At 43.3% G+C, this 27,148-nt stretch overlaps 1 long non-coding RNA gene across 1 annotated transcript in view; it reads right to left on the bottom strand.

Moving 5' to 3' along the window:
• LOC142021305 (uncharacterized) overlaps nt 1-26,900 on the bottom strand; it is a 43,519-nt gene extending 16,619 nt beyond the window's left edge. The window contains exons 1-3 of the long non-coding RNA XR_012647658.1: nt 26,772-26,900; nt 4,977-5,141; nt 4,761-4,805 (exon numbers count right to left, since the gene is read on the bottom strand). This is a non-coding gene — a long non-coding RNA (uncharacterized LOC142021305). The remainder of the gene's footprint in view (nt 1-4,760; nt 4,806-4,976; nt 5,142-26,771) is intronic.
• Nucleotides 26,901-27,148: the final 248 nt, after the last annotated feature.

Here is a 27,148-nt window from a genome sequence, read left to right as displayed (position 1 = left end):
TGCCTAGTGGCAGGGCAAGGGCATGACAGCCACTCTTCTGGCTTGGTGCCACCTAGCCGATAGTCACTCTAGCCCTGCCATGGTTTGTCCTCTTCTGTGGCTTATTTCTTCATCTGGGTCACAAATTGCATTCACCCCTTCAGAAGTAAATAACAAGAGCTCAACAAAGGCTAATTCTGCTGCCAGGCAAGGTGTGTCAGGTTTCCCTCAGCCAAAGCCTCACAGTCTCTGGGATATGTGGTATTCCTAGTCCTGAGTGTGATACACAAGACAGACTTTTTGTCTCCAGCCCGTCAGGAAGTGGATAGAGGAAGCCAGGCCCTCCCTCTCCACCAACTTCTGACCCAGAACCCATAGGCAGGCAGCTGAGTACTGCACTCTGGAATGGAATGCAGCCGCCTTACTTCATACCAGCCTTCCCATGCTGGAGGGAAGAGCAAAGACTTGTGAAGAAAATAAACCCAAGACTTGTCTCAGACTTTGCAAAATGTCCAGAGTCCCTTTTCGTCAATAGGCGAGGTAGACAGTCAATAATCAGAGCTCTCAGCATCTGGATCTCCCATGGTGCTCCTTCGGTTTGCCTGCAAGTGGGCAGCTCTGCTCTCCTTTTAAATTCCTCCTTTAGCCCGTGAAGGCTTTGCAGGTGTGGTGGGGCAGAGCTGTCTAGGACCAGAGCAGCTCCTTAACCACTTTGACTCTTGCATGAGGTCATTACACCTTGTCACACATATGCACCTGCAAGAATGAAAAAAGTTACCTTTTAAATAAAGTTTTTAGCTGTACAGAGAGAACAGGCAGTAGTAGTTCCCTTCATATACAAAGAACAATGACTCTCAGTGAGATGTGTAAATGGTACAGAATGGTTAAGTAAAGGAAAAGACGGCAAGTGAGGGAACCAGAGTTCTGTTTTAGGTTCTCCCACAGTCTTTCTGTGTGAACTTGCACCAGTTTCCATGCTGCAGATCTCCAGTTGTAAGCTCAAAGGATTATTTGAGGCTTACATGTAAAGTGCTTAAAAAATTCTCAAACAGAAGGTGCTGTGGATATGCAAAATATTATGTGACAAAACAAGCTCTGAGAACAAGGAGAAAGAGGTTTTTTGAGTGGCTGTATTATTAGACCTTGACATGGCTACTGAGGAGGGGTGGAAGAGAATAGAATTAGGTCCCTGGAAAGAAACAATTACATTTTAATTAAATAGCTCTCAGTCATAGAATTCTAGAACACTAGAACTAGAAGGGACCTTAAGAGCTCATTGAGTCCAGTCCCCTGCCCTCAGGGCAGGACCAAGCACTGTCTAGATGTCTATCAATGTATCAGTGATTCGTGGGCGAATTGTTTATCAGCTTCCCCAAAATGTCAATTAAACAATTTAGGATAACAGCAAATGAAAAGGCAGCATAAGCAAGTCACTGAGTTTTGTATCCTTTTATGTATGTTTTTAACATATATTAAAAGGAATTAATGTGATTTTAGAACTGATGATGAAGGAGAAAAGAAAAACCTAAACTCAGTGCAACCATCAGTAATGAGCTAAAAATAGATAGCCTTGAATAAGCAGTGCTGCAAACTGTGGGCACTGCTGGATCTAGCAAGGACGAAAATGAGACCTAGAGTAACAGTGTGGAATACAAACCTGCAGAAATTCTGTGCCATAAACAAAGGAAAGCCTTTGAATAATGTTAATATAGGGAAGATATAAAGCTTGAGGCTTTATTTAAATGTAAATTATAAATTAGTTGAGAAACGGTGACCTTGAGGCAATTCAGAAATGATGGTGTAGTAATAATAATAATAAGCATATGATGGTTCCCCACATAGTCCATTGATTCAACAATATTTTCTTTTTGTGGGTTCTGGAGCAACTCTGAAGTCTAAATTATGACACGCGTGTTTGTGAGCAGATTTGGTGAAGTCTTGTGTGAGCATCTGGGGAGCTATAGCAGTGCTATGATGCACCTAAGAATTGATTATTTCCATCCTCTTCAACAACTTGGAAAGCTTTGAGGGTTGTATGCCACTATGCTGATCTATTTGATGCAGCTTTCTCAAGATCATCCAGTTTTATTGCACCAAAGTGTAGGCTGATCTTGATGCTGTCTTTGTAGCACTTTCTGCGGCAGCCTTGAGTCTAGTGTCCTTGTCCCAATTCTGCACAGAAAGTTTTTCTGGGGAATTGAGATTCAGGCATCTTAATGATGTGCCCAGCTCAGCATAGATGGGATTTTATCAACATTGCCCTTGATTTTTGGAGCCCTCCAGGTTGGTAACTTCGTCTTGCCAGCCGACTTACACAATGGCATTCAGAGAACACATACAGAAGACCTCTATGTGTCTGATATGGCATTTGTGTGATGTCCAAGTCTCACTGCTTTGAGGAGAAATGTAAGCACAAAAGGATTGCACAGTTTTATTTTTGTTGACAGGCTTATGTTGTGGAATTTTAGGGCTTTCTTGTGTAGTTTTTTTAAGGCAGGTATACACTAGGGAAGAAAGTTGACTTAAGATACCCGACTCCAGTATGAGAAAAGTGTAGCTGGAGTCAAAGTACCGTAGGTCAACTTTTTCCACCACCCCCACAGTGGAAGGTCAATGGGAGAAACTCTTCTATTGACTTCCTTTGCTCCTCATGACTGCAAGGAGTATAGGGGTGTTGATGGGAACACCCTGAATGTTCAGTTTAATGTGTTCCTACCAGATGTGCTAAATCGAACTCCAGAAGATCGACTGCAGCAGTCTCAATTGTCTGAGTGTGAACAAACCCTTAGTGAAGGAGAAATTTTCTGAATCGTGATCTCTTTGTCAAGAGATCCATTACTAAAGATGTCACTGTTGAAATAGTTTTACCTATTGGCTTGCTTTAATTGGATTGCACTAAAGGATATGCTATGGGACGTGGTCTGGAGTGGTGAAGATAACTGATGCAACACCATAGTTCTCTTGAGGCTGATTGTGAGGCCAAATATTTTTGTTGCTTCAGCAAAGCGGCCTCCAATGCACCAGAATCTTCACGTGTGTGCAGTAGCAGGGGACAATCATTTGCAGAGTCTCTTATTATTAACTGACCTTGAAGAAATGGCAAAAATAAAGAAAAGAATGTGAAGATATGAATCAGAAAACATGGGTTTCCAGATGTGGTGTTACTTTTTGCTTTGATCACTTATATAAAGGTATACTTTGTTACTCAGAATGTAGCAAAGTGTTCCAAGCTGTACCACAGATTTAAAAGGTAATTTACACAGAAGTCTGATAAGGAAATATCAACTTGGTGCCTTACTCCAGTGGCTCCCAACCAGTTCAGTAACATGGCACACTTCAATGAGAAACAATTCCACAACCCACCCACTTTTTTCACCTGAATCGACTGCTCATAAATGTCACATTTACTTACATTTACTAGGGTTACAGACTTACTTGAGTTGTTCACAATGTAATAGTGCACACAACAAGCTAAACAAGGATCAAATGCATTAACGTTTCAAATCCACCACAGAACCCACCACTTAGACATCGAGCACAGACACATTTTCAAAATCTGCTGAATGCCATGCTAGGGACGTTGAGTAAACAAGTAACCACTGAAAGCAGCTCCGCTCCCCGACGTGGCATTTAAACTGAATCCCAGATTCAAGAAGCTCCCATCTCCCTCCCTCTCCTTTGCCACAGCAGGGAGTGAGGCGGGCTCACCACCAGCTCATGAAGGCCAGGAAGCAGCATTTCAGTTGCTTCCCAGTTCAAAGTGGGTCTCATGGGGTTGGCATTTTCCCTCACAATGGCTTTGCAAAGAGCTACCATGGGGTGGGGACTGACAAACCCCACGCAGCTGGGAGTTAGGCAGCCTTGCTCTTTGAGCTGGTGTGATGTCATCCTGCAGTCTCTGCAAACAACTGTGGTGAGGGGCAACTGGCAAAATTTCACAGCACACCTGGACAGTTCTCACAGCACAAACCACTGCCTTACCTCCTTGGAATTAAAAAACAATGCAATTGTGTAGCACTTTCAAGACTAACAAATTATTTATTAGGTGATGAGCTTTCACGGGGCAGACCTACCTGGCAATAGTAAAGAGCAGATTTCAAGAGGCAAGAGTCCAATTTAGTAAGCAAAATGCATGTGCAACCGAGAAGCCATTTGTGCAAGCAACTACAACTGCATGTGCAAATTAGGTAACTGCATGCACAAAGAACCTGATCTGATCATATGGAAATCTGAATGTCTGGTCTATATATAACATTAGTGTATCTAAACTTTAAAATTTGTACCTTAAATCCATTATCCATGAGCTATAGGTTTCTCATCATGCAGAGTTTTCTGTGCTCACATCTCTACGCATAGTAATAGAGAGTATGGATCCCCTTTTAATTTTCATATGAAAATTGGACTATACCCTATAACTGGAACATTTAAAAGGTTCGTGAAAGTTTCCATTAAATAAGCTAAATTTTGTTACAAATATTTTCATCTGAAAAACTTTTGATAAGCTGTAATTGAGAACATAAAGGGTTAAGGAGACTTTTAAAGGAGGTCTGCATAGTGTTGCAGTTGTGAGAGTTGAAAACTCCAGCAAAAAACAGTTCATTGCTGTTAAAGTTAATTAGCAGATTTCAGCAGATTTATCTTAGAATGCCAAACTTAAGATTTTCTCAAGCTACTGTGCTATTATTGTACACATGGCATGGTTCTTTAAATTGAGAAAGAAATGTAAAACAAAAGTCCTATCAATGTATGTCATTAGCAAATGTATGTAAATAATGTATTACCTTCCTTTTCCAATTTGGGTAAGTGGACATTTTTCACTGGTAACCCTAACAGAAAAGGAAGAAAAATAAGCTTAAAAAGATCCTTGTCTAAATATAATGTATAAGTTAGCATGCCTTTAACAAAAAAACAAAAAACAAAACAAAACAAAAACTTATTTTAGTAAAGAGAAATTACTTCAGCCTTGAGCAGCAACAACATATGCACCAACAACTTACATGAGTTTTATGCATTTTTTGTCTCTGTGATTCCATAAACATGCATATTTGCCATGGCAATCTCTTCATTACATGTCAATATTCCATGCTGAGCTGTACAATGTCTTTTCCAAAGAGGCAATCTCAAAGGTCAGTGGGGCTTCTAACTCTTCAGGGACACAATGTCTGTGATTTAGAGAAAAAAGGATTTGATTTTGAAAAGATACCAAAAAGGCTTGGATATTCTTATTATAAAAATGGATAGAGTAATTATTTTCAAACACTTATTAGGAGGATGGTAGTTAAGAGCCCATGTGTGCCTAAAGTATGGCCACAGACCAACTGAACTGTGTGGCTACGTCTACACGTGCACCCAACTTCGAAATAGCTTATTTCGATGTTGCGACATCGAAATAGGCTATTTCGATGAATAACGTCTACACGTCCTCCAGGGCTGGCAACGTCGATGTTCAACTTCGACGTTGCTCAGCCCAACATCGAAATAGGCACAGCGAGGGAACGTCTACACGCCAAAGTAGCACACATCGAAATAAGGGAGCCAGGCACAGCTGCAGACAGGGTCACGGGGCGGACTCAACAGCAAGTCGCTCCCTTAAAGGGCCCCTCCCAGACACACTTTCATTAAACAGTGCAAGATACACAGAGCCAACAACTAGTTGCAGACCCTGTATATGCAGCACGGACCCCCAGCTGCAGCAGCAGCAGCCAGAAGCCCTGGGATAAGGGCTGCTGCCCACGGTGACCACAGAGCCCCGCAAGGGCTGGAGAGAGAGTATCTCTCAACCCCCCGGCTGATGGCCGCCATGGAGGACCCCGCTATTTCGATGTTGCGGGACGCGGATCGTCTACACGTCCTTACTTCGATGTTGAACGTCGAAGTAGGGCGCTATTCCCATCCCCTCATGGGGTTAGCGACTTCGACGTCTCGCCGCCTAACGTCGATTTCAACTTCGAAATAGCGCCCAACTCGTGTAGACGTGACGGGCGCTATTTCGAAGTTACTGCCGCTACTTCGAAGTAGCGTGCACGTGTAGACGCAGCCTGTGTGTTCTAAATGCTAAGAGAAATTAACAAGTGCTACAAAGAGAAAAATGTTTGAAGAGCTTTCAATATAACGTGTAGTTTTAATCGCCTGAGCTTGCTTAGAGCACATAGGTTAGGTATCTTTGCTATTATCTCAGTCTCTGCTCTGAATTGCAGATTTGCAATCAACAGGCGCAACCAAGCTGAGGTCCACAGTTGAAACCCACATTGGCCACTGGCCAGGTATTCACAGTGAATGCTCCTTGGATATGGAGCTTGAGTCAGTTCAGCTTCAGACCTGTGTTTCTGCATAGATCTTCCCACAGTAATGAAGCTATGGTGAATTCCAGTTCTCAGGAAAGAATCAACCACAGAGGCTGCGTCTACACTAGCAAGTTCTTTCAAAAGATTTTTTGAAAGAAGGAGGCTCTTTTGAAAGATCCCATGTAGCATCTATGCACATAAAAAACATCCTTTCTAAAGTAAATTGAAAGAATGCAGCACTTGAAATCACTCTTTCTTTCCCATTTGAGGAAAAGCACCCCCTTTCAAAAGCTTCTTTTGAAGGAAGACGTGTAGCTGCCCTGCAGGCCCTCTCTTTTCCCCGAAAGAGCAGTCCTCATGGAGCCCACTCTTTTGAAAGAGCAGGGGCTGTGTGGATGCTCTCTTTCAAAAGAGAAGATTGCTCTTTTGATCCACGTTTTCGCGTGTGGATGTTCTCTTTTGAAAGAAGTTCTTTCAGAAGAGATCTTCTGGAAGTGCTTCTTTTGAAAGATCTCTGTAGTATAGACATAGATGGAGAGTCCTTCTCGGGCAGCAGTTTAAAATGAGGAAAGACACAAGATTTTTGGTTACATTTTCCTAATTTTTGTCCAGTGTTTTGGGTAGCCTAATATTTCAATAGAATTACTTTCAAATTTAGATAGAAAGGGAGACTGACACATTACAGCAGTGGTTCCCAACCTTTTCACTAGTGCAGACCTCCAATCCCCTCCCCCAGATCGTTTGCAGACCCTCATCAAAACCAATTCTTGTTGCTATGTACATGTCATTAAATGAAAAAGGAAACATAAATAAGGAATCATAAAACAAAGGTGCCCCAACATAGATTTTTGGACAGCAGTTAATGACTTTACTGGAAGATATTTAATTTAAAATAATAATTGATTGTAAGTTAATAAAAACTTATTTTCTATGATAATTTTTATTTATCTTTTTCACAGACCCCCTGCAATACCGTCATGGACCCCCGGCGGTCCACAGGCAACAGGTTGAGAACCACTGTGTTAGATATTAGTGGAGTGAACTTGCCAAAATGATTGACATTCCAGCCAAAAGTCTCTTCTCCCTCTCCCCCTGCTCCCTCAAAGGGACCCCTATGAATTACAATGGATATTATTTCTATAAATCTAAATATGCAGTTACCCATTGAGTTCAATAGTCTGCATTTTTAAATATACTTTTTATCAAAAAGAATTCATGCTTTGTAAGTATTTTCATATTACCATTAAAGATGAAAAGGTAAGAATGCAAAGAATGGTAGGAGGGTAACATGAAGAGGCTGGGTAAAGTGCTACAGTGCAAGAAAAATAATTAACCTTGCTATCCCCAGGCATTTCAGCTCTCAGGTTCCTATGCTGAAGGAGAACATTAGGCAATTTGACATGCTATCAGATGAGCTGTAGGATCTAGACACAATGTGGCTAGCCAAGGGTGGCTACTTTGCTTTTACTCTGAAATTCATTGCTCAAATTACATCCCATGTAATTAAGGCAGTTACTTCTTCCATGTACTTTTTCCATGAAAAAGCAAAGATGCCATTAGGAGCTCTTTGAGTTCTAGTATATAGTTTATTGTTGTTCCACATTTGGAAGAGAATTTTGTGTAATTATGGAACCTCCTTGTATACTGCTAACTTAAATGGGATTAAATTTGTGCTTGTTTCAGGATGCAAATCTACCGTCAGTTTGGCTGAAACTTATTACACAGATAGAAGCCAAGAAAAAATTATTCTTCAATGAACTGAACAAATAATTTTAGAATTGCACCATCATACACCTGTGCAGTTGGACAAAGAAGGCAGCTTACTGAAATATAATGCAAGCCTGGTTTTCTTCTCCATCACTCTGACAGTGTAGAGTGACCATAAAGTGGATATAAGTTACATTCACATCAGGCCTCTTTATACTGCTCTGGAAGAACAAAGGGCAAAGAGTGTAAAAAAAAAAATCAACATTAGGACTTTATATAAGATTTATTTTCCTGGGCAGTGGGAGGAAGATGGGAAAGACTAATGATGGTAAACTGTTTGCAATATCTCCTGTCACAGACCTAGCATTAGTATTTTATTTTACTCAGTAGGATCTCAAAGGAACCTAGAGGCCTGTATCCTGTAAGACATTCACTTAAGCAGTCAGCATAAAGCTTTTTTGGGGCCATTTATCTTTGTCAGGAAAGGTATATTTAAGGGGAAAGTTTATACTGGGTAAGCAATGAACACTGAACTGATACTTGGCTATTTTAGGATAAAGTGTTGGCAAATGCTTAAACACAAACTTATTTTGGCATATGGTGATAAAAGAGTTATAAATATACTAATACTGATAAAGGCACCCCTACATAAGGGAAGTAAGGTTTGACAGAGGCTAGACATTTGAATGAAAAGTCATGACATGCCCCAGACCCTATGACAGAGCAGAGTACCATGCAAGGAGGGTCTACTGAGAGATTTCAGTCTTGACTATTGGACTTATTTGGCATGCCAGAGACAGGGCTGGTCCTCTCTCTCTTACCGCCCCGAGGAAGGGTGTGAGTCCTGATGTGTTTTTGCTATCTTTCTATATGGTTCAGAGCTTTTCTCTCCACATTAATTGAGCTATTAAAAGGGCTTAAAGTTTTGCTTCCCCTCCATGTGAGTATCTTACTATACACACTGGAGTTCCAAATCCAGCTACTGAACTTGATTATATTGATTCTATTGTTCCAGTCCCAAAATTGGGCACAATCTCTTCAGACCAGCATGAATTGGAAATCAATAACAATGAACAACCACTAAAGAGCCGTGTCTACACGTGCACGCTACTTCGAAGTAGTGGCACTAACTTCGAAATAGCGCCTGTCACGGCTACACGCGCCGGGCGCTATTTCGAAGTTAACTTCGACGTTAGGTGGCGAGACGTCGAAGTCGCTAACCCCATGAGGGGATAGGAATAGCGCCCTACTTCGACATTCAACGTCGAAGTAGGGACCGTGTAGTCGTTGCGTGTCCCACAACTTCGAAATAGCAGGGTCCGCCATGGCGACCATCAGCTGAGGGGTTGAGAGACACTCTCTCTCGAGCCCCTGCGGGGCTCTATGGTCACCGTGGGCAGCAGCCCTTAGCCCAGGGCTTCTGGCTGCTGCTGCGGCAGCTGGGGATCCATGCTGCAGGCACAGGGTCTGCAACCAGTTGTCGGCTCTGTGTATTTTGTGTTGTTTAGTGCAACTGTGTCTGGGAGGGGCCCTTTAAGGGAGCGGCTTGCTGTTGAGTCCGCCCTGTGACCCTGTCTGCAGCTGTGCCTGGCACCCTTATTTCGATGTGTGCTACTTTGGCATGTAGACGTTCCCTCGCAGCGCCTATTTCGATGTGGTGCCGCGCAATGTCGAAGTTGAACATCGACGTTGCCAGCCCTGGAGGACGTGTAGACGTTATTCATCGAAATAGCCTATTTCGATGTAGGCTTCACATGTAGACGTAGCCAAGGACTAGTAACAGAGAGATAGCCGTGCTAGTCTATATACTATAAAAACAAAAAAACTGTCCAGTACGTAAGAACATAAACATAAGAATGGCCATACTGGGTCAGACCAAAGGTCCATCCAGCCCAGTAGCCTGTCTGCCAACAGTGGCCAGCGCCACATGCCCCAGAGGGGGTGGACTGAAGACAAAGATCAAGCAACTTGTCTCCTGCCATCCATCTCCAGCCTCTGACAATCAGAGTCCAGGGACACCACTCCTATCCTTGGCTAATAGCCTTTTATGGACCTAACCTTCATGAATTTATCTAGCTCTTTCTTAAATTCTGGTATAGTCCTAGCCTTCACAGTCTACTCTGGCAAGGAGTTCCACAGGTTAACTATGCGCTGAATGAAGAAGAACTTTCTTTTATTAGTTTTAAACCTGCTACCTATTAATTTCATTTGGTGTTCTCTAGCTCTTGTATTATGGGCACAAGTAAATAACTTCTCCTTATTCACCCTCTCCACACCTGTCATAATTTTATATACCTCTATTATGTCCCCCCTCAGTCTCCTCTTTTCTAAACTGAAAAGTCACAATCTTTTTAGCCTCTCCTCGTGTGGGACCTGTTCCAAACCCTAATAATTTTAGTTGCCCTCTTCTGAACATTTTCCAGTGCCAGGATATCTTCTTTTAGGTGAGGAGACCACATCTGCACACAGTTTTAAGATGTGGGAGTATCATGGATTTATATAGGGGCAGTAAGATACTCCTTGTCTTATTTTCTATCCCCTTTTTGATAATACCTAACATCCTATTTGCCTTTTTGACTGCCTCTGCACACTGCATGGACGTTTTCAAGGAACTATCCACGATAACTCCAAGATCTCTTTCCTGATTAGTTATAGCTAAATTAGCCTCCATCATATTGTAAGTATAGTTGGGGTTATTTTTTCCAATGTGCATTTCCTTACACTTATCCACATTAAATTTCATTAGCCGTTTGGTTGCCCAATCACTCAGTAGCACTTTAAAGACTAACAGAATAATTTATTAGCTGATGAGCTTTTGTATGACAGGTGCACTTCTTCAGATCATAGCTACAGCAGAACACACATCACTGTATTTCAAACAAACAAAGCCATATCCAACTTCTATGGGAGAGAGAGGGGGGCGAGGTGAGGGGGGAAGAGGGCTTGCCACTGGATTTCAGATATGCAGGATTAATAGGCTTAAGAATCATGGATTTAAAAACCCTACACAATTTAATACAAAACTTAGTTTAAGTCACAAGAATGATGGACCTTAGTGACTCATGTGAGACAAATAATATAAGGGGCATTTGCTCACTTTGGCTACGTCTACACGTGCAGCCAACATCGAAATAGTCTATTTCGATGAATAACGTCTACACGTCCTCCAGGGCCGGCAACGTCGATGTTCAACTTCGACATTGCTCAGCCCAACATCGAAATAGGCGCAGTGAGGGAACGTCTACACGTCAAAGTAGCACACATCGAAATAGGGATGCCAGGCACAGCTGCAGACAGGGTCACAGGGCGGACTCAACAGCAAGCCGCTCCCTTAAAGGGCCCCTCCCAGACACAGTTGCACTAAACAACACAAGATACACAGAGCTGACAACTGGTTGCAGACCCTGTGCCTGCAGCATAGATCCCCAGCTGCCGCAGAAGCAGCCAGAAGCCCTGGGATAAGGGCTGCTGCCCACGGTGACCATAGAGCCCCGCAGGGGCTGGAGAGAGAGCATCTCTCAACCCCCCAGCTGATGGCCACCATGGAGGACCCAGCAATTTCGACGTTGCGGGACGCGGATCGTCTACACGGTCCCTACTTCGACGTTGAACGTTGAAGTAGGGCGCTATTCCTATCTCCTCATGAGGTTAGCGACTTCGACGTCTCGTCGCCTAACGTCGAAGTTAACTTCGAAATAGCGCCCGACGCGTGTAGACGTGACAGGCGCTATTTCGAAGTTGGTGCCGCTACTTCGAAGTAGAGTGCACGTGTAGACGCAGCTTTTGTGTAACCATCATTCACTTTGGCAATATTAAGGTTCACTGCTCAGATGAAGCTTATTAGGTGGAAAAGGAGATTTGTAGCAAACAAGGACAGATGCATTTGCAGAATGGAGGAAGTCCAGTCAATATAACATGCAGCCAGTATGAGACAAAGAAGTGTATTTTATTGAACACTAAAAGTAACCAACTCCAGCCTCACTAATAAAATGAAGATATATATACAGCTCTAAACTTAATAGATTAGTCTCCATAGTTTAGTTGTCAGAAGGCTTTAACCTTGATAGATAGATTAATCTAATAGATTGTAAATCCTTTATTCATACATGTAAGTGGTCATCAGAGTATCCCCATTCCTGTACATCAGGGGTCAGTAACTTCCAGCACTGCACCAAGAGTGGCAAGCGAGTCGATTTTCATCAGCACATGGGCTGGGAGCTCAGCCCCACCCTTCCTCCCCCCTGCAGTTGGGAGCTTGCTTAAAGCCATGCCACCTGATGATTAATGAAAGACCAGCTAATGCTACCAACCACTACCTAAACGGTAAAACTCTGCCTATTAATTTATGCATTAATGAAGTCGCTGTAAGTATGACTATTAGGCTATGTCTACAGTAGTCCCTTCTTTTCGAAAAAGGCATGGTAATGAGCGAGGTTGGAAGATGCTAAATGAGGCACTGCCATGAATATGCAGTGCCTCATTAGCATAAAGATGTCTGTGGCAATTCGAAAGTGCCGCTTTCGAATCGCATGCCTCCCATGTAGACGGGAGCCTTTCAAAAGGAACCCCCCAAGTCTTTGAAAGCCCCTTATTCCTAAAACCAAATAGGAATAAGGGGCTTTTGAAGACTGGGGAGCCCTTTTGAAAGGCTCCCATCTACACGGGCGGCACTTGATTCGAAAGTGGCACTTTTGAACTGCCACAGCCACTATTATGCTAATGAGGCACTGCTATTCATGACAATACCTCATTAGCATCTTTTGACCTCACCCATTACTATGCCCCGTTTGAAAAGAAGGGGCTAGTGTAGACACAGCCTTAGTGACTTTAAAAAATATCTCCAGCACTCCGTCCATCCAATCGAGCTCAAAAGATCACATTTTGGCACTCGTCCTCAGGAAGGCTGCTGACTCCCTGATGTACAGTCATCTACCATAGGCTTGCCAGCAGCATGCATTAATCCTCACCGCAGGAATGTAAATTGTAGGGTGCACTGGGGTATTATGCACCACAGGCCCATGTGGATAGCTGTGCACTACGAGACCCCTTGTATGCATGCACGTAGCGCTGTTAGAAATGGGAGTACATTAACGGGCTATGTTGTGTGGCAGCAGGCTTCATGTGAGCCAGTTAGCGTGTGACAGCCGAGCGTGCATTAGAATATACACTCCTGTAGGCAAACGAATGCACAAGCCCACAGACAGTTGTTAAATGCTGAAGTCCAGCCAAATGGTAGGGATATTTAGTAGGTTACTAATTATGGGATTCAGTGAAACAGAATGACAATTTATTGTTGAAGTTGCACCCCATGGTGCTCTTTCACTGCAAGGCATAATCTCCTCACTTGAGTGGAACTATACAGATGAAGAATTGTTCACTGAAGTGAGAAAAAGCTTTGCAAGCTTTTTGCTCTCTGAGGAAGTTTTAGCTTTCAGAAGGAAAAATCACAATGTGCACCTAGGTGCTAACTATTTCAGTTACAATGCGTCTCCAACCTATCAACTGAATGGCATGCAAGTTCATTAATTAATTCTTGCCATTCAAATTCATTGACTTATCTAGTCAATGAGCTATGTTACCAAAATGCTATCTGGATGGACTTCACCTTTATTTACCAACAACTATGCAGAACATTCACTTTGGACACAGAAAGGAAAGTTATGCAGAAAAGATTTTAGTGGAGAACTCACAATTTCAGATAATTTTTATGCTGAGTACAGAAAAATGGTACAAAGTCATGCGTTGTTAATGACCAGTGGGATATTGTGTGTCATAATTAGAAAAAAAAAAGGGTGGGTATAATCCTGATCTTAATGAAATCAATGGATCAGTGGACCCAGGATTTTACCTTATCTTTAAATGTTATGATGAGATTATTAGCACAGACTGATCGACACTACATTCAGTAGCTGGGGATACTTGAAGCACAAACTCTTCCAAAAATAATATTCTGTACTTCATGAGTCGCTGCTGGAGAGGTGTCTCACAACATTGACTACAAATCTTCATTGTCTGCTACCAGTGTCTTCAGGCTGTACTCAGAATGATGGGGAGAATCCCAGCAAGAGATAGTTGGGCAAACAGACTAACCCAACTGTTGTTGCACTCTGTGCATAGTCTGTTTGGACAATCTGTTCTCATTAGGCAGGATTATTTTAGGTTCAAATCCAACCAACAGCTTCTCAAGTGACAGAAACATCCTGTCAAGCCAGGCATACAAACAGTGTGTAAATGATTACTACTTGTTGAGTCCCAACCATCTATTTGACACTACCCAGAACACAGGGCCAGGGAGTAAGGAGGTGAACCTGCAAAACTTCAGTTACGTGAGACTTCAGTCAGAGAGACCAGTTGCCTGAAGAAGGGGGATGAGGGGTGCTAACTTTCCATTGGCATAAAACTGAACACCCTACCCTGCCGTGCCATGCACCTTTCCCAGGTCTGGCTTCCAACTCAATATGTTCCCCACTCCCTCAGTAATTTGCCCTCCTCCTCCTCCTCCATTTTCACTAGGCTGGTGATCTGCTCTAAAAAGGGGGCTCTGGGGTGGAGCAGGTAGTCAGGGTGTGTGTGTGGGGGGGTAAGGGCACTAGACGGAGGTGTGGGCTCTGGAGTGGGTTTGGGATGGACGGTGTGGGGTGCAGGAAATGGCTGTGGATTTGGAAGGCAGCTCAGAGCTGGGGCAGGAGATTGGGATGCTGCCTTATCTGTGTGGCTCCTGGTGTGCCAGTGACATTAGGGCAGGCTGCCTGGTGCCTGCCTGTCCTGGGGTACCGTACTGCACCCTGGAAGCAGCCAGCAGGTCTGGCTCCTAGGTGGGAGGGGTGTCTGGAGGCTCCGCAGCATGCCGCATGTGCTGAGCTCACCCCCAAGCACTGCCCTCCAGCTCCCATTGGCTGGAAATAGGCCAATGGGAGTGTGCAGACAGTGCTCAGTGTGGGGGAAGTGAATGGAGCCACAGGCCTCCCCTCCTCAATTCAGACCCGCAGATCACATCCAGGACATAGCATGGTGTCCCAGGACAGATGGGAACTGGCTTGCCTCAATGCCATAGCACCACTGTCCAGACTTGTAATGGTGCAGCTGGCAGTGCTCTACAGCTCCCAGGGTCACTATGCAGCTGGGTGTTCTGGTCAAAAATGGGAAGTGTGGTCACCCTATCTGTCATGCAGTCATGGGCAGGGCATGTGGGTGCTACCACAGTACAGCTGCATTATAGCAATATCATATTAGATCTTACTTTCCAAGAGAGAAACAGTTAAAAAGAAAAACCCTAAACCTTCTCAGTCAATGCATGCAGAACAATTTTGTTTGTTGGCTGATTTGCTTTTTAAAAACAATTTCCAGCTTTAGCAAGTAGCAATAACAAAAGAACCTGTCAAACAAAGATACAATTTTCCTCTCACTCATATTAAATTTAAAAATACTACTTATATCAAGAGTAAACAAATGAATGATAAAAAGACCAGACTTGTTAGAATGTTTTTGTTCAACAAGATGGATTTAATAAGAGCCTTACAAAGAAACTCTGCTCTTTTCATGTTTATAAAATAAAGACTCGTGTGTCAGGGTGATCAGACTTTGATGCTGAACAGAGGTAAGTAATTAGTAATGGCAATGGAAAGAAGGCACCGACTATATCAAGTTCCCTCCTGTGAATTAACACTGGAAGACAAGGAAGATACATGCCATGGGATTCTTTAGATTTGAAAATAATGTTACTGTGTAATGAAAACATGAAGTCAGTTGAAAGAGAGTGGCACAGTGACAGCGTTCGGAGTGTTAGGCTAAGTCTAATAAAAACCTGTAAATTACAAGATGACCTATCCACCCATTGGACATTGTAAATCATTGCACCTATGACAACTGGCACACATTGTACAGGTAGAACCTCCCTTGTTCAGCACTCTTGGGACCTGATTGGTCCTGGACCAGGGACTCTGTTGGGCAGGGGAGGCCAGGGCCAATCCATCTGATGCTACCGGCTGAAGGACTCGGGTCTGAGGCATGGAGAAGCTGGCACCAGCTAAGCGGAGATGAGGGTGCTCAAGCGAAGAGGCAGGGCAGCTGTGGAGCTCTAGGGTTAGACAGAGGCTAAGAGCAGAGTCCTGCAGCTGCCAGGCTGCGCTCATGACTCCCACTGTCAGCTACAGCTTCTGGCTGCTGGATTGCAGTCACAGCCCCCATGGGGCTGCACTCCTGGCCCCTGCTGCTGGCCATATGCTGTGGTCCTTGCTCTCAGCCGTGAGCAGGGCCACCAATGAAGGAGCACAAAAGGAGCAGTTGTCCTGGGGCCCAGTGTTTCAAAAGGGACCTAGAACTCCAAGCCCCTTTGAGTGCCACAGCAGCACTGTTCTGCTGCTCCTTGTGTCTGGGAGGGATGGGGAGAGGGCCCCAGTAAGGCAGTCCTGGCTGCACTGAGGTCTGACTGCCCCAGGCCCCTCCTCTTCTTTCCCTGGCCCCGCCTCTTCTGAGGCATGGAACCAGGTCCCCTTCCCATTTTGCCTGCCGTGGCTGTTGGCCCCGCTGGTTGGGAGGCTCCTCAGTCACCCTGCTTCTTCCCCTGAGAGTCCCTCGATTCCTGCTCCTCCCTTACTGAGCTTGAATGCTACAGGTGAGGTATTTGCAGCACTCTGAAAACTCTGTGTGGGCAGGAGAGGAGCTGCTGAGTGTGGGGCCTGACTTTTCTAGCCCCAGAGCACCCACAGAGATGCTGGATCACAGACGTTTCCGGATTAAGGAAGGTCAGACTATGGAGCTTGAAACTGTATAAACTACATACTGTGTAGCTTAGTGAACTTTCCACATTGTCAAATGTATCATAAATATAGAGGTGGGAATTTCCTAAGATTCATAGGGTAGAAGCTAATATTGCAGGACTTTATCAGTCAAAACGGCTGTTCGATAGATTTCAACAGTAATCTTATCTGAATATGGACTGGGCAGTAAATGATCGTGTTAGATTAAGGGTGACTAAGGCTGGATCTACACTTACCTTGAATAATCGACAGCTGCTACGCAATTTTGAGTATGCCAATTACGTACCAAAAATCGATTCTGCAGCCATCGATATTCGTCCCTGTCCTCACTGCACAATGCCGATGGGAGTGCTCCTCCTGCTGGCATTCCTTAATCCTTGCACCTTGCAAGTTGCTCCGGAGTCAACATTGACCCTGGAATGCACTGTTTTGTGCATACATGAAATGGCACCCTGAAAGATCGAACCTAAGTGTTTGATCTTCCACGGCAAGTATAGACCCAGCCTAAGAAGGAAAAAATAAATCCTTTACTTTAGTAGAAGATAAACTCTGTGCACTAGGGAGAAAGAAGAACGAACAATGGGTATAACTCACCTTTAAAATGTAGAGCCAGATTGCACCTCACTGGTAGAAGTTGAGTAGTGCCATATTCTGCATATAGTGCCACTGATTTCAGAGGAGGTGATGCAAAGCTAGGCACTGGCTGGTTGGGCAACAGTTGCAGAATATAGCCCAGAAGGGCTATGCTTTGGTAAAGATTTAAAGTGTTGGAAACAAACAAAAATCCTGATACAGTTGTAATGCAGTAAACACAGGTGTCAGATGAGCTTGTTTTAAGTGTCACCTATAATCGAGCATCAAGGCAATAATTTGTGCTGTGCTGTGGATATTTTGACAATGGTACTGTTCAGACAGGTGTTTGAGGTACGCAAGGATAAGACAGCATCAATCAGACAATGCAGACCATTGTCTGGGGGTCGGGGGGGACAGCTGGCAGAGAGGTATATGTGTAACGGGAATGGTGTGTGACTGCAAGAAGGGTAAAAAGGAAACTTGAGTAACATGATAAACAAGAAAAAAAATCTGCTTTTATTTGGCTGGAACTGGTAAATGTGGACCCCCCGCCCACAAAAAAAAAAAGAAAAAAAACCCACCCACTGGATAGGATTAAGTTCATATTTTGTACATTTAAAGCAGGCCCAAAATCAGGAATTTCCCACATCCTAGTGCATTGTTAAGTGCTCTTGCAGTGTTCTTCCACTCTGGAAGCCTAATCTGAAATCTGTTTTCTGAAATTTCTCTCTCTCTCTCTCACACACACACACAGAGTGGTGCATAACTGTGGAGTTGTTTGCGATGCTATGTATATATGAGCACTGGGTAACTGGCAGATAAATTATATTTACTGAAGATTTAAAAAAACAAAACAAAAATATGGATTTATGGAAAACATATAGATCATATTTTGGTTCCCAAATGTAACCAAATTAGAGTACTTTAACGTAATTCATCAGTCAATAGCCTTGGGCATAATATTCTATCCAGTACTTTAAAGGCCATTTTAAATTGTGCTAATAGAGGGAAAAGAGCATCCATTTTGCTCAGCTTAACAGTCTGACAAGTCAGATGGTCAGAGGCAATTCTCATTAGACATAAGCTCAGATGTACAGAATTCCTGCCTAGATACAAACTTTAGAAATCCAGATCTGCACAGTTACCCTATTTACAATGTGACTAAAAATCTTGTTTTAAAAAAATCACTTTTGGAAAGGTTTCCACAGTCCTGAACAGCTGGGGGCATGCAACATGGTAACTTCCCTCTAGATGCAAACCAGTGAACTGCGTGTCATGTGTTATCAGTACAATGTGAAGTGTTTACTGCGTTTCTCTGGCACAGGAAATGCTAAAAGAATGATGATAATCTTCACATTTAGAGCTGACGATGTTTGAAAAAGGAACGCTGCCAACTGAGCACTACCCTACATGGAAATGAGTGTGAGGAAATTTTGTGTGCTAGCACCCAGTAGGAGACAAACACGAACACTATTCACTCTTTGTTTTTTGGCCTGGAGCTAGTTTAGAGAACACTGGAGATGTCATTGCAAACAGCCCATGCAAAGCAAAATCATCTTTGCTTATCAGGCAAAATCATGACAGCAAAAAAATTGCTGGAATGTGTATATTCAGCATTAATCCCACAGGATGTGAGCAGTTCTGGAACACCTTAAAGACTAACAATAATAAATTTAATAAGTAATAAATAGTTAGTCTTTAAGGTGCTCCAGGACTGCTTGTTTTACGGTGAAGCTACAGATTAAACACGGCTATCCCCTGAGACTACAGGATGCAAAGAGCCTTCAGATCCTATTGGCACTGAGGAAGTTAAAGTTACTTCACACATTAAAGTAGGTGCTCAGAATTGCACAGGACTGAGACCTTAGTTGTTATGTCCTGCTGTTCAATTAACTAGCAGCATATGGCACCAGGGCACAAGTACAGGGCCTGATTCTGCTTAAGATGCTTTTCATATTAGAATCAGTTTCAGTCCTTCATTTACCTTGAGACCAGATTTCATTCTGTGAGCCAAATCCTGCCCTCTAATGCATTAAGTGGGGAAAGGGGACAGATGTATTCCTCTCCTCCTCCAACATGCATTGCAAGAGCGCCTAATAGTGCACTAGGATGGGGAAAAGCATTTGCTGCCTGGACAGATTTAGTCATGGGTTGCTACTTGGCAGGAGTGGAAAAAGCTACTTGAACAAAAGTACGGCTGCTTTTGGAGAAGTGGGGAGAGGGAGAAATGTACTTAAGTACAAGTCAGCGGTGTCCCTCTGGAAAACTACTTGAGTAAAAGTACACTTGCGCAAACACACACTTTACATCTTTTTTGTATTCAAAAGTACCCAGAAGTGAAAGCAGCTGCACTTTTACTCAAGTAACTTCTCCCACTTTTGCTACTTGGCACATGAGTGAGTGCTCCTATTTTCTCCACATAAGCGTTGGAGAGAAGGCAATAAACCTTGTACTATAACAAGTGCACCCCAGCAAGCTTGCTTTCCCGCCACCCGCTGAATACAGTGGTGATTCTGGTTCCTACATTTCAGTCTTTCATTCCATCCAAAGTGGCTCCAAATAGTACAGGGAAGATTTCCCCTTGTATGTGTAAGAACCATGGAAGTAGTTTTCTAAATCTCTCTTTGAGGCAGAGGTGCTGGCACAGGGCTTATAAAGGGGCGGGGGGTGCTGCAAGCCATTGAACCAAACAGTAAACACTGTATGGGATGGAAAACATTTCATGCCAGTGGGTGTGGATGCATCCCTGTTCCAACACCTATTTTTTGATGGTTTTTTGGCTCTTTAGCACTGTCTTATTCCCCCTATTCTTTTTTTTTCAGGATGAGTAATCTGGTACAAACACAAAAATGTGCTCCCAGATGTATTATACCAGTGGTGGGTGATGAGATCTTTCTATATTACATATGTTTACGTTTAAGTGTATTTATTACTTTGCCAGTGCTAGCCCGTTGGAACCTGTTCAGATTCCACTAGCTGCACCACAGGGGGCTAGAAGAGGGCCAGTGACATGAAATACATTGTTGGTCACTGCCAACATGTTTAAACATTTTGTTTATTTAGTAATTTATCTTTGGCACATTAGGAGGTCATTAAAGAGAACTGTGCTAGGGAGGAATAATTGCTGTTCCTGTGATTAAGCTGAAATGAATACAGATGTATGATTAATGGGACATGGTATTTATATAGTATTCTCATCATCTAAATTGAGTTTCTGTGTACAATACTAAGGGCAGAGCCCATGAATCGTTCATACGGTTAGTGGGACTGAGCGATTTTTGGCTCCTTCTGTATCATCATCACTGAGGAAATGGACTGGAATTGGGAGAGCTATTTGTCACAAATCTGACACAGGGGAATTTAATGATTATTTTCCATTTTTAAGCCATAACCAGAAAAAAGTTGTTATTAAAAATTACATCAGAAGGGTAACCATTTCCAACATAAGATAAAACGTGGTTTTAATATGAGTGTATGCAGTTCTTTGTCTCCTCAGCAATAATGAATCTCAAAATCCTCACTTGGGTATAAAATTCCTTTTCCATGTCAATAGGAGTCTGTCTCTGCTCCCATAGAACTATCAACCTAGAAAGGACTTCAGGGTTTGGCCAGATAAATATTAACAGATTAGTATAGATAGGGGCCCAGACAAAAAATGTATTTTCCCTGACACCCCTAAATTTTAGGGAGTTTAGATTTGTATAAATTGAAGGTCACCTCCAGAAAACTGCTAAACCACCTTTCATCCTTCAGGTTACCAAAGGACTTCCCATGGTATGGACCAATCCTGTAATGGTTAAAACTAACAGAGGAAGCAGCAATATTGTTTGGTACCTCTTCCTCTTCAGGGCTGACTACAGAAAACAGTGTTGGGACTTCATAATGGCACAGAAAACGTGCATGGCTAGAACATTCAACAGATAGGTGACAACCAACTGTTAGCTTTAAGGGGGAGGTATTTCAGTGTGGCAAGTACTCCCTGTTGCTAGCATTCTGCTGTGCATTAGGCAGTAATGGCTGGTGCATGGAAGAGGCTGCCTATCAATGGTGACCTTTTTGGGGGGTAGGGGCAGCAGCTGTATGTGCCAGGACTCCGCTTACTCTTCTGCCTGTTCCTCTGACTGTCAGGGAGCAAGGGGAAAGCACACAGCTTGTGCCTCAGACTCCTCTGCCCTTTCTTCTCCTCAGCCAGGAGAGCAAGGCGTGTACACAAACCATGTACTTCCCCCTCCCTCCCTGATAGTCAGGGGAAGGGGCAGAAGAGCAAACAGTGACTTGGTATACATGCCCCGCTGTCCTAACATGGTGCCCTTGCTGCCTATGCCCAATGCATGGTAGGTCACTTGCAAAGTGTAGTGCAGAAAACAGACATGGACCCATTTTTCTACCTTCATAATTTAGTTGTGGATTGAAATTTCTCTCAAGGAACCACACTAGCTGTCAATGCAATGCAGCCATCTCAGCGGGAAGTGGGAGAGGTCACCAGTGGAAAAACAGGAGGAGGTGGCTTGTCCTTAGGGGCGGGAAGGCTTGGAGCTAGTCAACCTGGTTACCAAAGAGGCACAACTGGGTTGGTTCAGGTAATTTGCTGTGAAGGAAAGCATGCACCTGCAAAACAGGGAGATTAGAAAACTACAGGAAGACAAGACCCCAGCATGAAAGACCTTGGTACCAGGTGACTTGTAACTCAGATCCAGAAGCCTGAAGCTGCAGCCCTGGAGGCCCAGGGAACGACTTACCAAAACAGGAAAGGCCCCAAACAGGAAGACTTGGCAATAGGATGCATTGGAGATTGCTGGGAATGAGCAGGCTCAAGTAAAAAGGTATGATGGTTCCATACTGAGGCTACAGGCATTAAAAGCCTGGGAATAACTCAAGAAAAAGGTGGGTGGGTTGGCACAGTGAACTTTATTTATGTGACTCAATGGGGATGCCCCGAGAAGGAGCAACTAATGGACAAGAAAAGCCTGTGTGGAATTTATGAAGACTATTAAGAGGTGCACAGGAAGTTTTAGACACCACTAGAGGGAACTTTTTAAAATGAGGAACAGTAGGGCAAGTTCATGCCTCACTGAAAAATATATTGGACCCCTAAACATCCATGCCTCCTTGTCAAAAGAACTAGTCTGAAATACACCTGTATCACAAACTGTAAAGAACTTATCTAGTTTGGAGCAACTAAAGGCTGAGCTGACTCTGTTTAGCTTGGAACTAGAATACTAGAATGCAGAGGTGTTTCAGACGTGATATTTTCAATATTAAGCAACATCTGATCTAAAGAAGTTTTTCCCATATGAATAAATATCTTAAGTCCCAACAAATTTCCACAAATACTCTATCTGTAAATTCACCAACATAAAAATCCAGAGGGGTGAGGGAACACTATGGTCTGTGTATTCACGGATTAATGGCCTGCATATTTGAGTTGTCACTCAAGAAGCTTCACAGGTTAGTGTTCTCACACAGCACCATCTTATTTCTCGAGAAATGGGTTCTCTTGGAACTAGAATATTGGATAGGACCAACAGAGAACCAGAGATGAGCAGAGGAGAAATTAATGTTGTATAAATATATCTATCCTGGGTTATTTACTAATAGCTGAAAAACATTGTTTTAAATGAAACAGGAACCTCTACATGTTTTGAGCTCCACATGAGGAACAAGTTTAATACCTTCATGACTGAGTGACTTTCCTCTCCTGGCTTCTGGTTATGGATCTGCTTCAGTCTCCCCTGGGATGGGTGGTGGTGGTGGTGTGCTGTCTTTCCCTACTGGTTCTCTAGCTCCCATTACCATTGTGTTGATAAAGTGATTATACACAAGGGGTGAACTTTTGTGACTTAGCCTGACTGCTACCAAAACAAGTTGACAAAAAAGCAGGTTCTCTCTCACTCACTCACCCCCCCTGCCCCCCCGCCACACACTTCCCATCTCAGGTTTATCCTCTTCCAGCTATACAGGGTCTTGACCTTTCTGTAAGGCTTATTAGCAGAGGGACCCTCACTACCCTATGTTTCATTCCAATGACTCTGTAGCAAACAGAGCAGCTCTACTTCCTTAACCTTCCCGGACCACTGCTATCTACTGGATGAAGTAAAAATGGCTGATTGTGTGTTACAGGCTGACCAGACTGATTCCACAAAGTACTGAGTGGCCTTGGTGCGTAGCAGACATAACTGTGACATTACTAAATGACTATGATTTTCTTGTTCTAATAATTTACAGTTAACTTGTGAACGAATCCAGCACATTAAAAACCCTTGAATGTGAAACCTGAATTATAACAGGAAACATAAGTCAAAACTCAAAATGAATTGCTCTGATTTCAGTCTGCTCAAGAGAATGTGTTTTACATTCTCATAGTTGCTCTATTCTGACAATTATGTATGGAAACATTGCATCATTATGCTGACATCATCTTGGTTGCTGTAGTTAGCACTAGAACGGCATTCCAATCACGGAGGGTTTTAACATTTCCAGAACACAGCTAATAAGTATAAAACATTATCCTCCAGCTAGAGGCATAAGCCAGTACTGATTTCAATATTGGCAAGAAACCTATTAAACCCAACTGACTTACTCTATTAATCGACCAAAGTTATTTTAGCTTTGGCTCTGCTCCTATTTCTAGTGCAAGAAATAGCAGTCGGGTCACTGAGAGCACAGACAGTAGAGCAGCTGCTAGGGTCCCAGTTCAGGAAGTACTTGCTAATTACATCCATCAGGAAAGGCTAAAGCATGTACTTAAGTCCCATCATAAGCTTAAATAGCATATTAAACTGCTTTCCAGACCAGGACTTTTTTCCTTAAAATACTTAGTGACTTACATTTTTAAAACCAATTATTCGACTCCAGTGGGGTTGCGTGGGATGTATAAATTAGCACAGAAATTATATTTAACTGAGATACTCATGAGGGATGACTTGATACATTTCAGTATCAAGAGAATTACATTTTTTGAACACTAAGTATGTCGTAATAATTAGCAGGGGTGAAAAAAGTCTGCACAAAAGCTGGATAACAAATTCCATCCATCATTACTGTAATCAACTAAATGAATGCGTGTTTTTGTTCCACTGGAATATATTACTTATGTTAAAGGAGAGCTAGAAATATTTAAGACAATATGGGATCCATATGTGGACTTGAACATTTTTAAATCTATGCTTGAATTTATCAAAGACGAATACACTGTACAGCTAAATGAATTCACAATTTTTAACTGGTGTTTATAAATCTGTAGAAATATTAATTTCTATAAAACAGCAAGAAAGTAGATATTTTAAAAAGCTATGAAAACACATATATATTAGAAACTATTCAAGGCAATGACTTCAGAGTCAATGACTTCAAACCTTTGTTACTGTGCTACTGATCAGAAATAGTGGGTGGAACAAGATAGTGGTGTCCAATGGGAGACCGGCACTTCTGCTGTAACAGTTTTGTACCTAGAGAGCCACATCATGATTTACTTTAGGGGCAGTCCACTTCCATCCCTTCAAATGGAAAAATGGCAATTCGTTGAAGGGTTAGTTTGCGGGAATTAAGGACATTTTTAAACATATGTTTTAAAAGAACCACAACACTGGATCTGAACACAAGTGGACCTTGGGGGTATTTAGAGCTGGTCAGAAAGTGTTTTTCCCCCTCTGTACAAAAGGTTGATAAAGCAAGAGCCCTGCAAGCAGCACCCATGCCTTGATTTTCTGCTTCAAGAGCCCCCAGTAATATCATACCAGCTTTTTGAACACAAATAAATGTTTGTTGGGTTAATTTACTATAAGAGTCCCATAACCATAATCCAGAATTCCTCAGCACAGTCCAAACAGGGCAGATTCAATCTTCAGGATGCAACAGTTCATCAACACACCAAATGCAGCTCTAGTATCTCTCAACCTACTGGGACACTCATGCATGACTTTGTTCTCTCTCACTGTGCCTCACCCTAGCCCCCACATCTGGGATGCCTGTCTGCTGTGTTTCATCCTCAGACACGGTTTTAAGTCTTGGCCCGAGACATCAGCAGGCCCAATCTTCCACCATAGCCCAGCCTTCAGCAATTACTGGCTTCAGCTTTCTGGCTCATAGAGATAGCAAGGCATCATCTTCCGCTGCTCGTAGCTCTCTCTGGCTATGGCTGTGTTGCCTGGGGAAATGTGTAGGTGACAACCTCCCTGCATTCCTCCTGACTGCTTTCACTAGCCTAATCTGGATCCATTGCTCACAACAGGGACCTTTCACAGTCTCTCCTTCAGGGACATCCCATTCTTGAAGTTCCCAGCTCAGGTTTTTCTTCTGAGCTCACTCTCTCAGGAGGATGTATCTTGTGTCTTGTGTCCTGCTTATAACTTCCAGGGGCAGCCTTGTTTTCTTATTATACAAAACTAGGACTGGAAAAGGAGATCTGGGCTCCAGTTCAGTTAAGGGCCCTGCTAATCTGTGTCACCATCTACAGCTTCCATTTTTTCCCCTGCGTTGAGAGGACAGCATGAGTATGCATATACTTGGAGCTAGCGGTGCGATTTCCAGCTCCTGTAGACAGACCTGTGCTAGCTGTCCATCAGGTCTGTCCCCTAAAAATAGTGGTGCACCTGTGACAGCCCGAGCCATGGTGAATGGAACCATGGCCTTGAGAACATTCCTACCTGGATTCTGTTCTACTGCTATTTTTAGCATGCTAGATCATAGAAAGCTAGTGCAAATATGTCTCTGTGAGTGGTGACTCGCAGCCCCAGCTCCAAGAGTTGACACAGCCTAAAAAGAGGCAGTAGGTACTGCTCCATGGGCTCACAGCTGGAGGAGCCATACGTCCCCTGCAGTTTATCACTGGTTATGCCCATATTTTGAGTCCTGGCCCAGACAACACTTACCTGCTGTACTCAACTGACACTATGTCTTCCAGGGCAGAGGACATGTGGATGGAAGTGCTGCCTAAGTGCAGAGCTACACGTTAGTTATTTGCAAGGGTATCTTGATTGTTTCCATATCTTCACCATTTCCATCATGCCTGAGTGGGCAAAAAGCCGCCTTCTTGTTGTAACGAAGCCATAGAAAACAATTGCGGCTTTGTCTCCTCAGGTGCTCTGCCGTCACTCTCTTGGCTCCAGGTAGGGTCCAGCTTTCTAGGGATGTAGCGCCGCAGTCAGATTTCACTGATTCATTTTCAACAGCTAGCTCCATTCTTAGGGCCAAGGCTACGCTAGGAAACTCACAGCAGCACTGATGCAGTGGTGATGCTCTGCAAGACCTCCTGTGTAGCTGCTCTATGCTGATGAGAACTCTCCTCTCAATGTAATTAAAGGCCCCAACAAGTGGTCATAGCTGGGTCAGCAGGAGAGCCCCTCCCACTGACATGCCGCTGTCCACACTTGTGCTTCCATCCATGTAAGTTATGTCATTCAGGTTTTCTTCACCCACTTGAGCAACGTAAGTTATACCGACAAAAGTGCTAGGAAAGACAGAGCCTTACCTGCGTCAATGTTGGCTCAGCAGCAGATCTGTTCCCCTTCTACCACTGGGGTGGAGATCATCCCCAACATTTTCTCTCTTATATAATGGCCATTCATGGTGAAGTTGCCAGATAGGAACTCAAAGTAGCTCACTTTAGATTACTGCTGCACACAGCCCTGCACATAGTACAGCTGAGGAACAAACCTACTTATGCACCCTTTTTTTCCTGCCGGTGGTTATGCAATGTTTTTTTGTTTACAGAGAACAAATTGTTCTAACAAACAATTAAAATAGAATATAGTGCATGGTCACAACCCCCTGAATATTCCTATTCACAGGCTGAGAGCTACAGTTGTCAAAAAAGAACATGGCATTGATGATACTAACTAAAGCTAA

The sequence above is a fragment of the Carettochelys insculpta genome, chromosome 15 (genome assembly GCF_033958435.1).
Source record: "Carettochelys insculpta isolate YL-2023 chromosome 15, ASM3395843v1, whole genome shotgun sequence".
Lineage (NCBI taxonomy): Eukaryota > Metazoa > Chordata > Testudines > Carettochelyidae > Carettochelys > Carettochelys insculpta.
The sequence above is the reverse complement of the archived record's forward strand: the minus strand, read 5'-3'. Positions and strand labels throughout refer to the sequence as shown.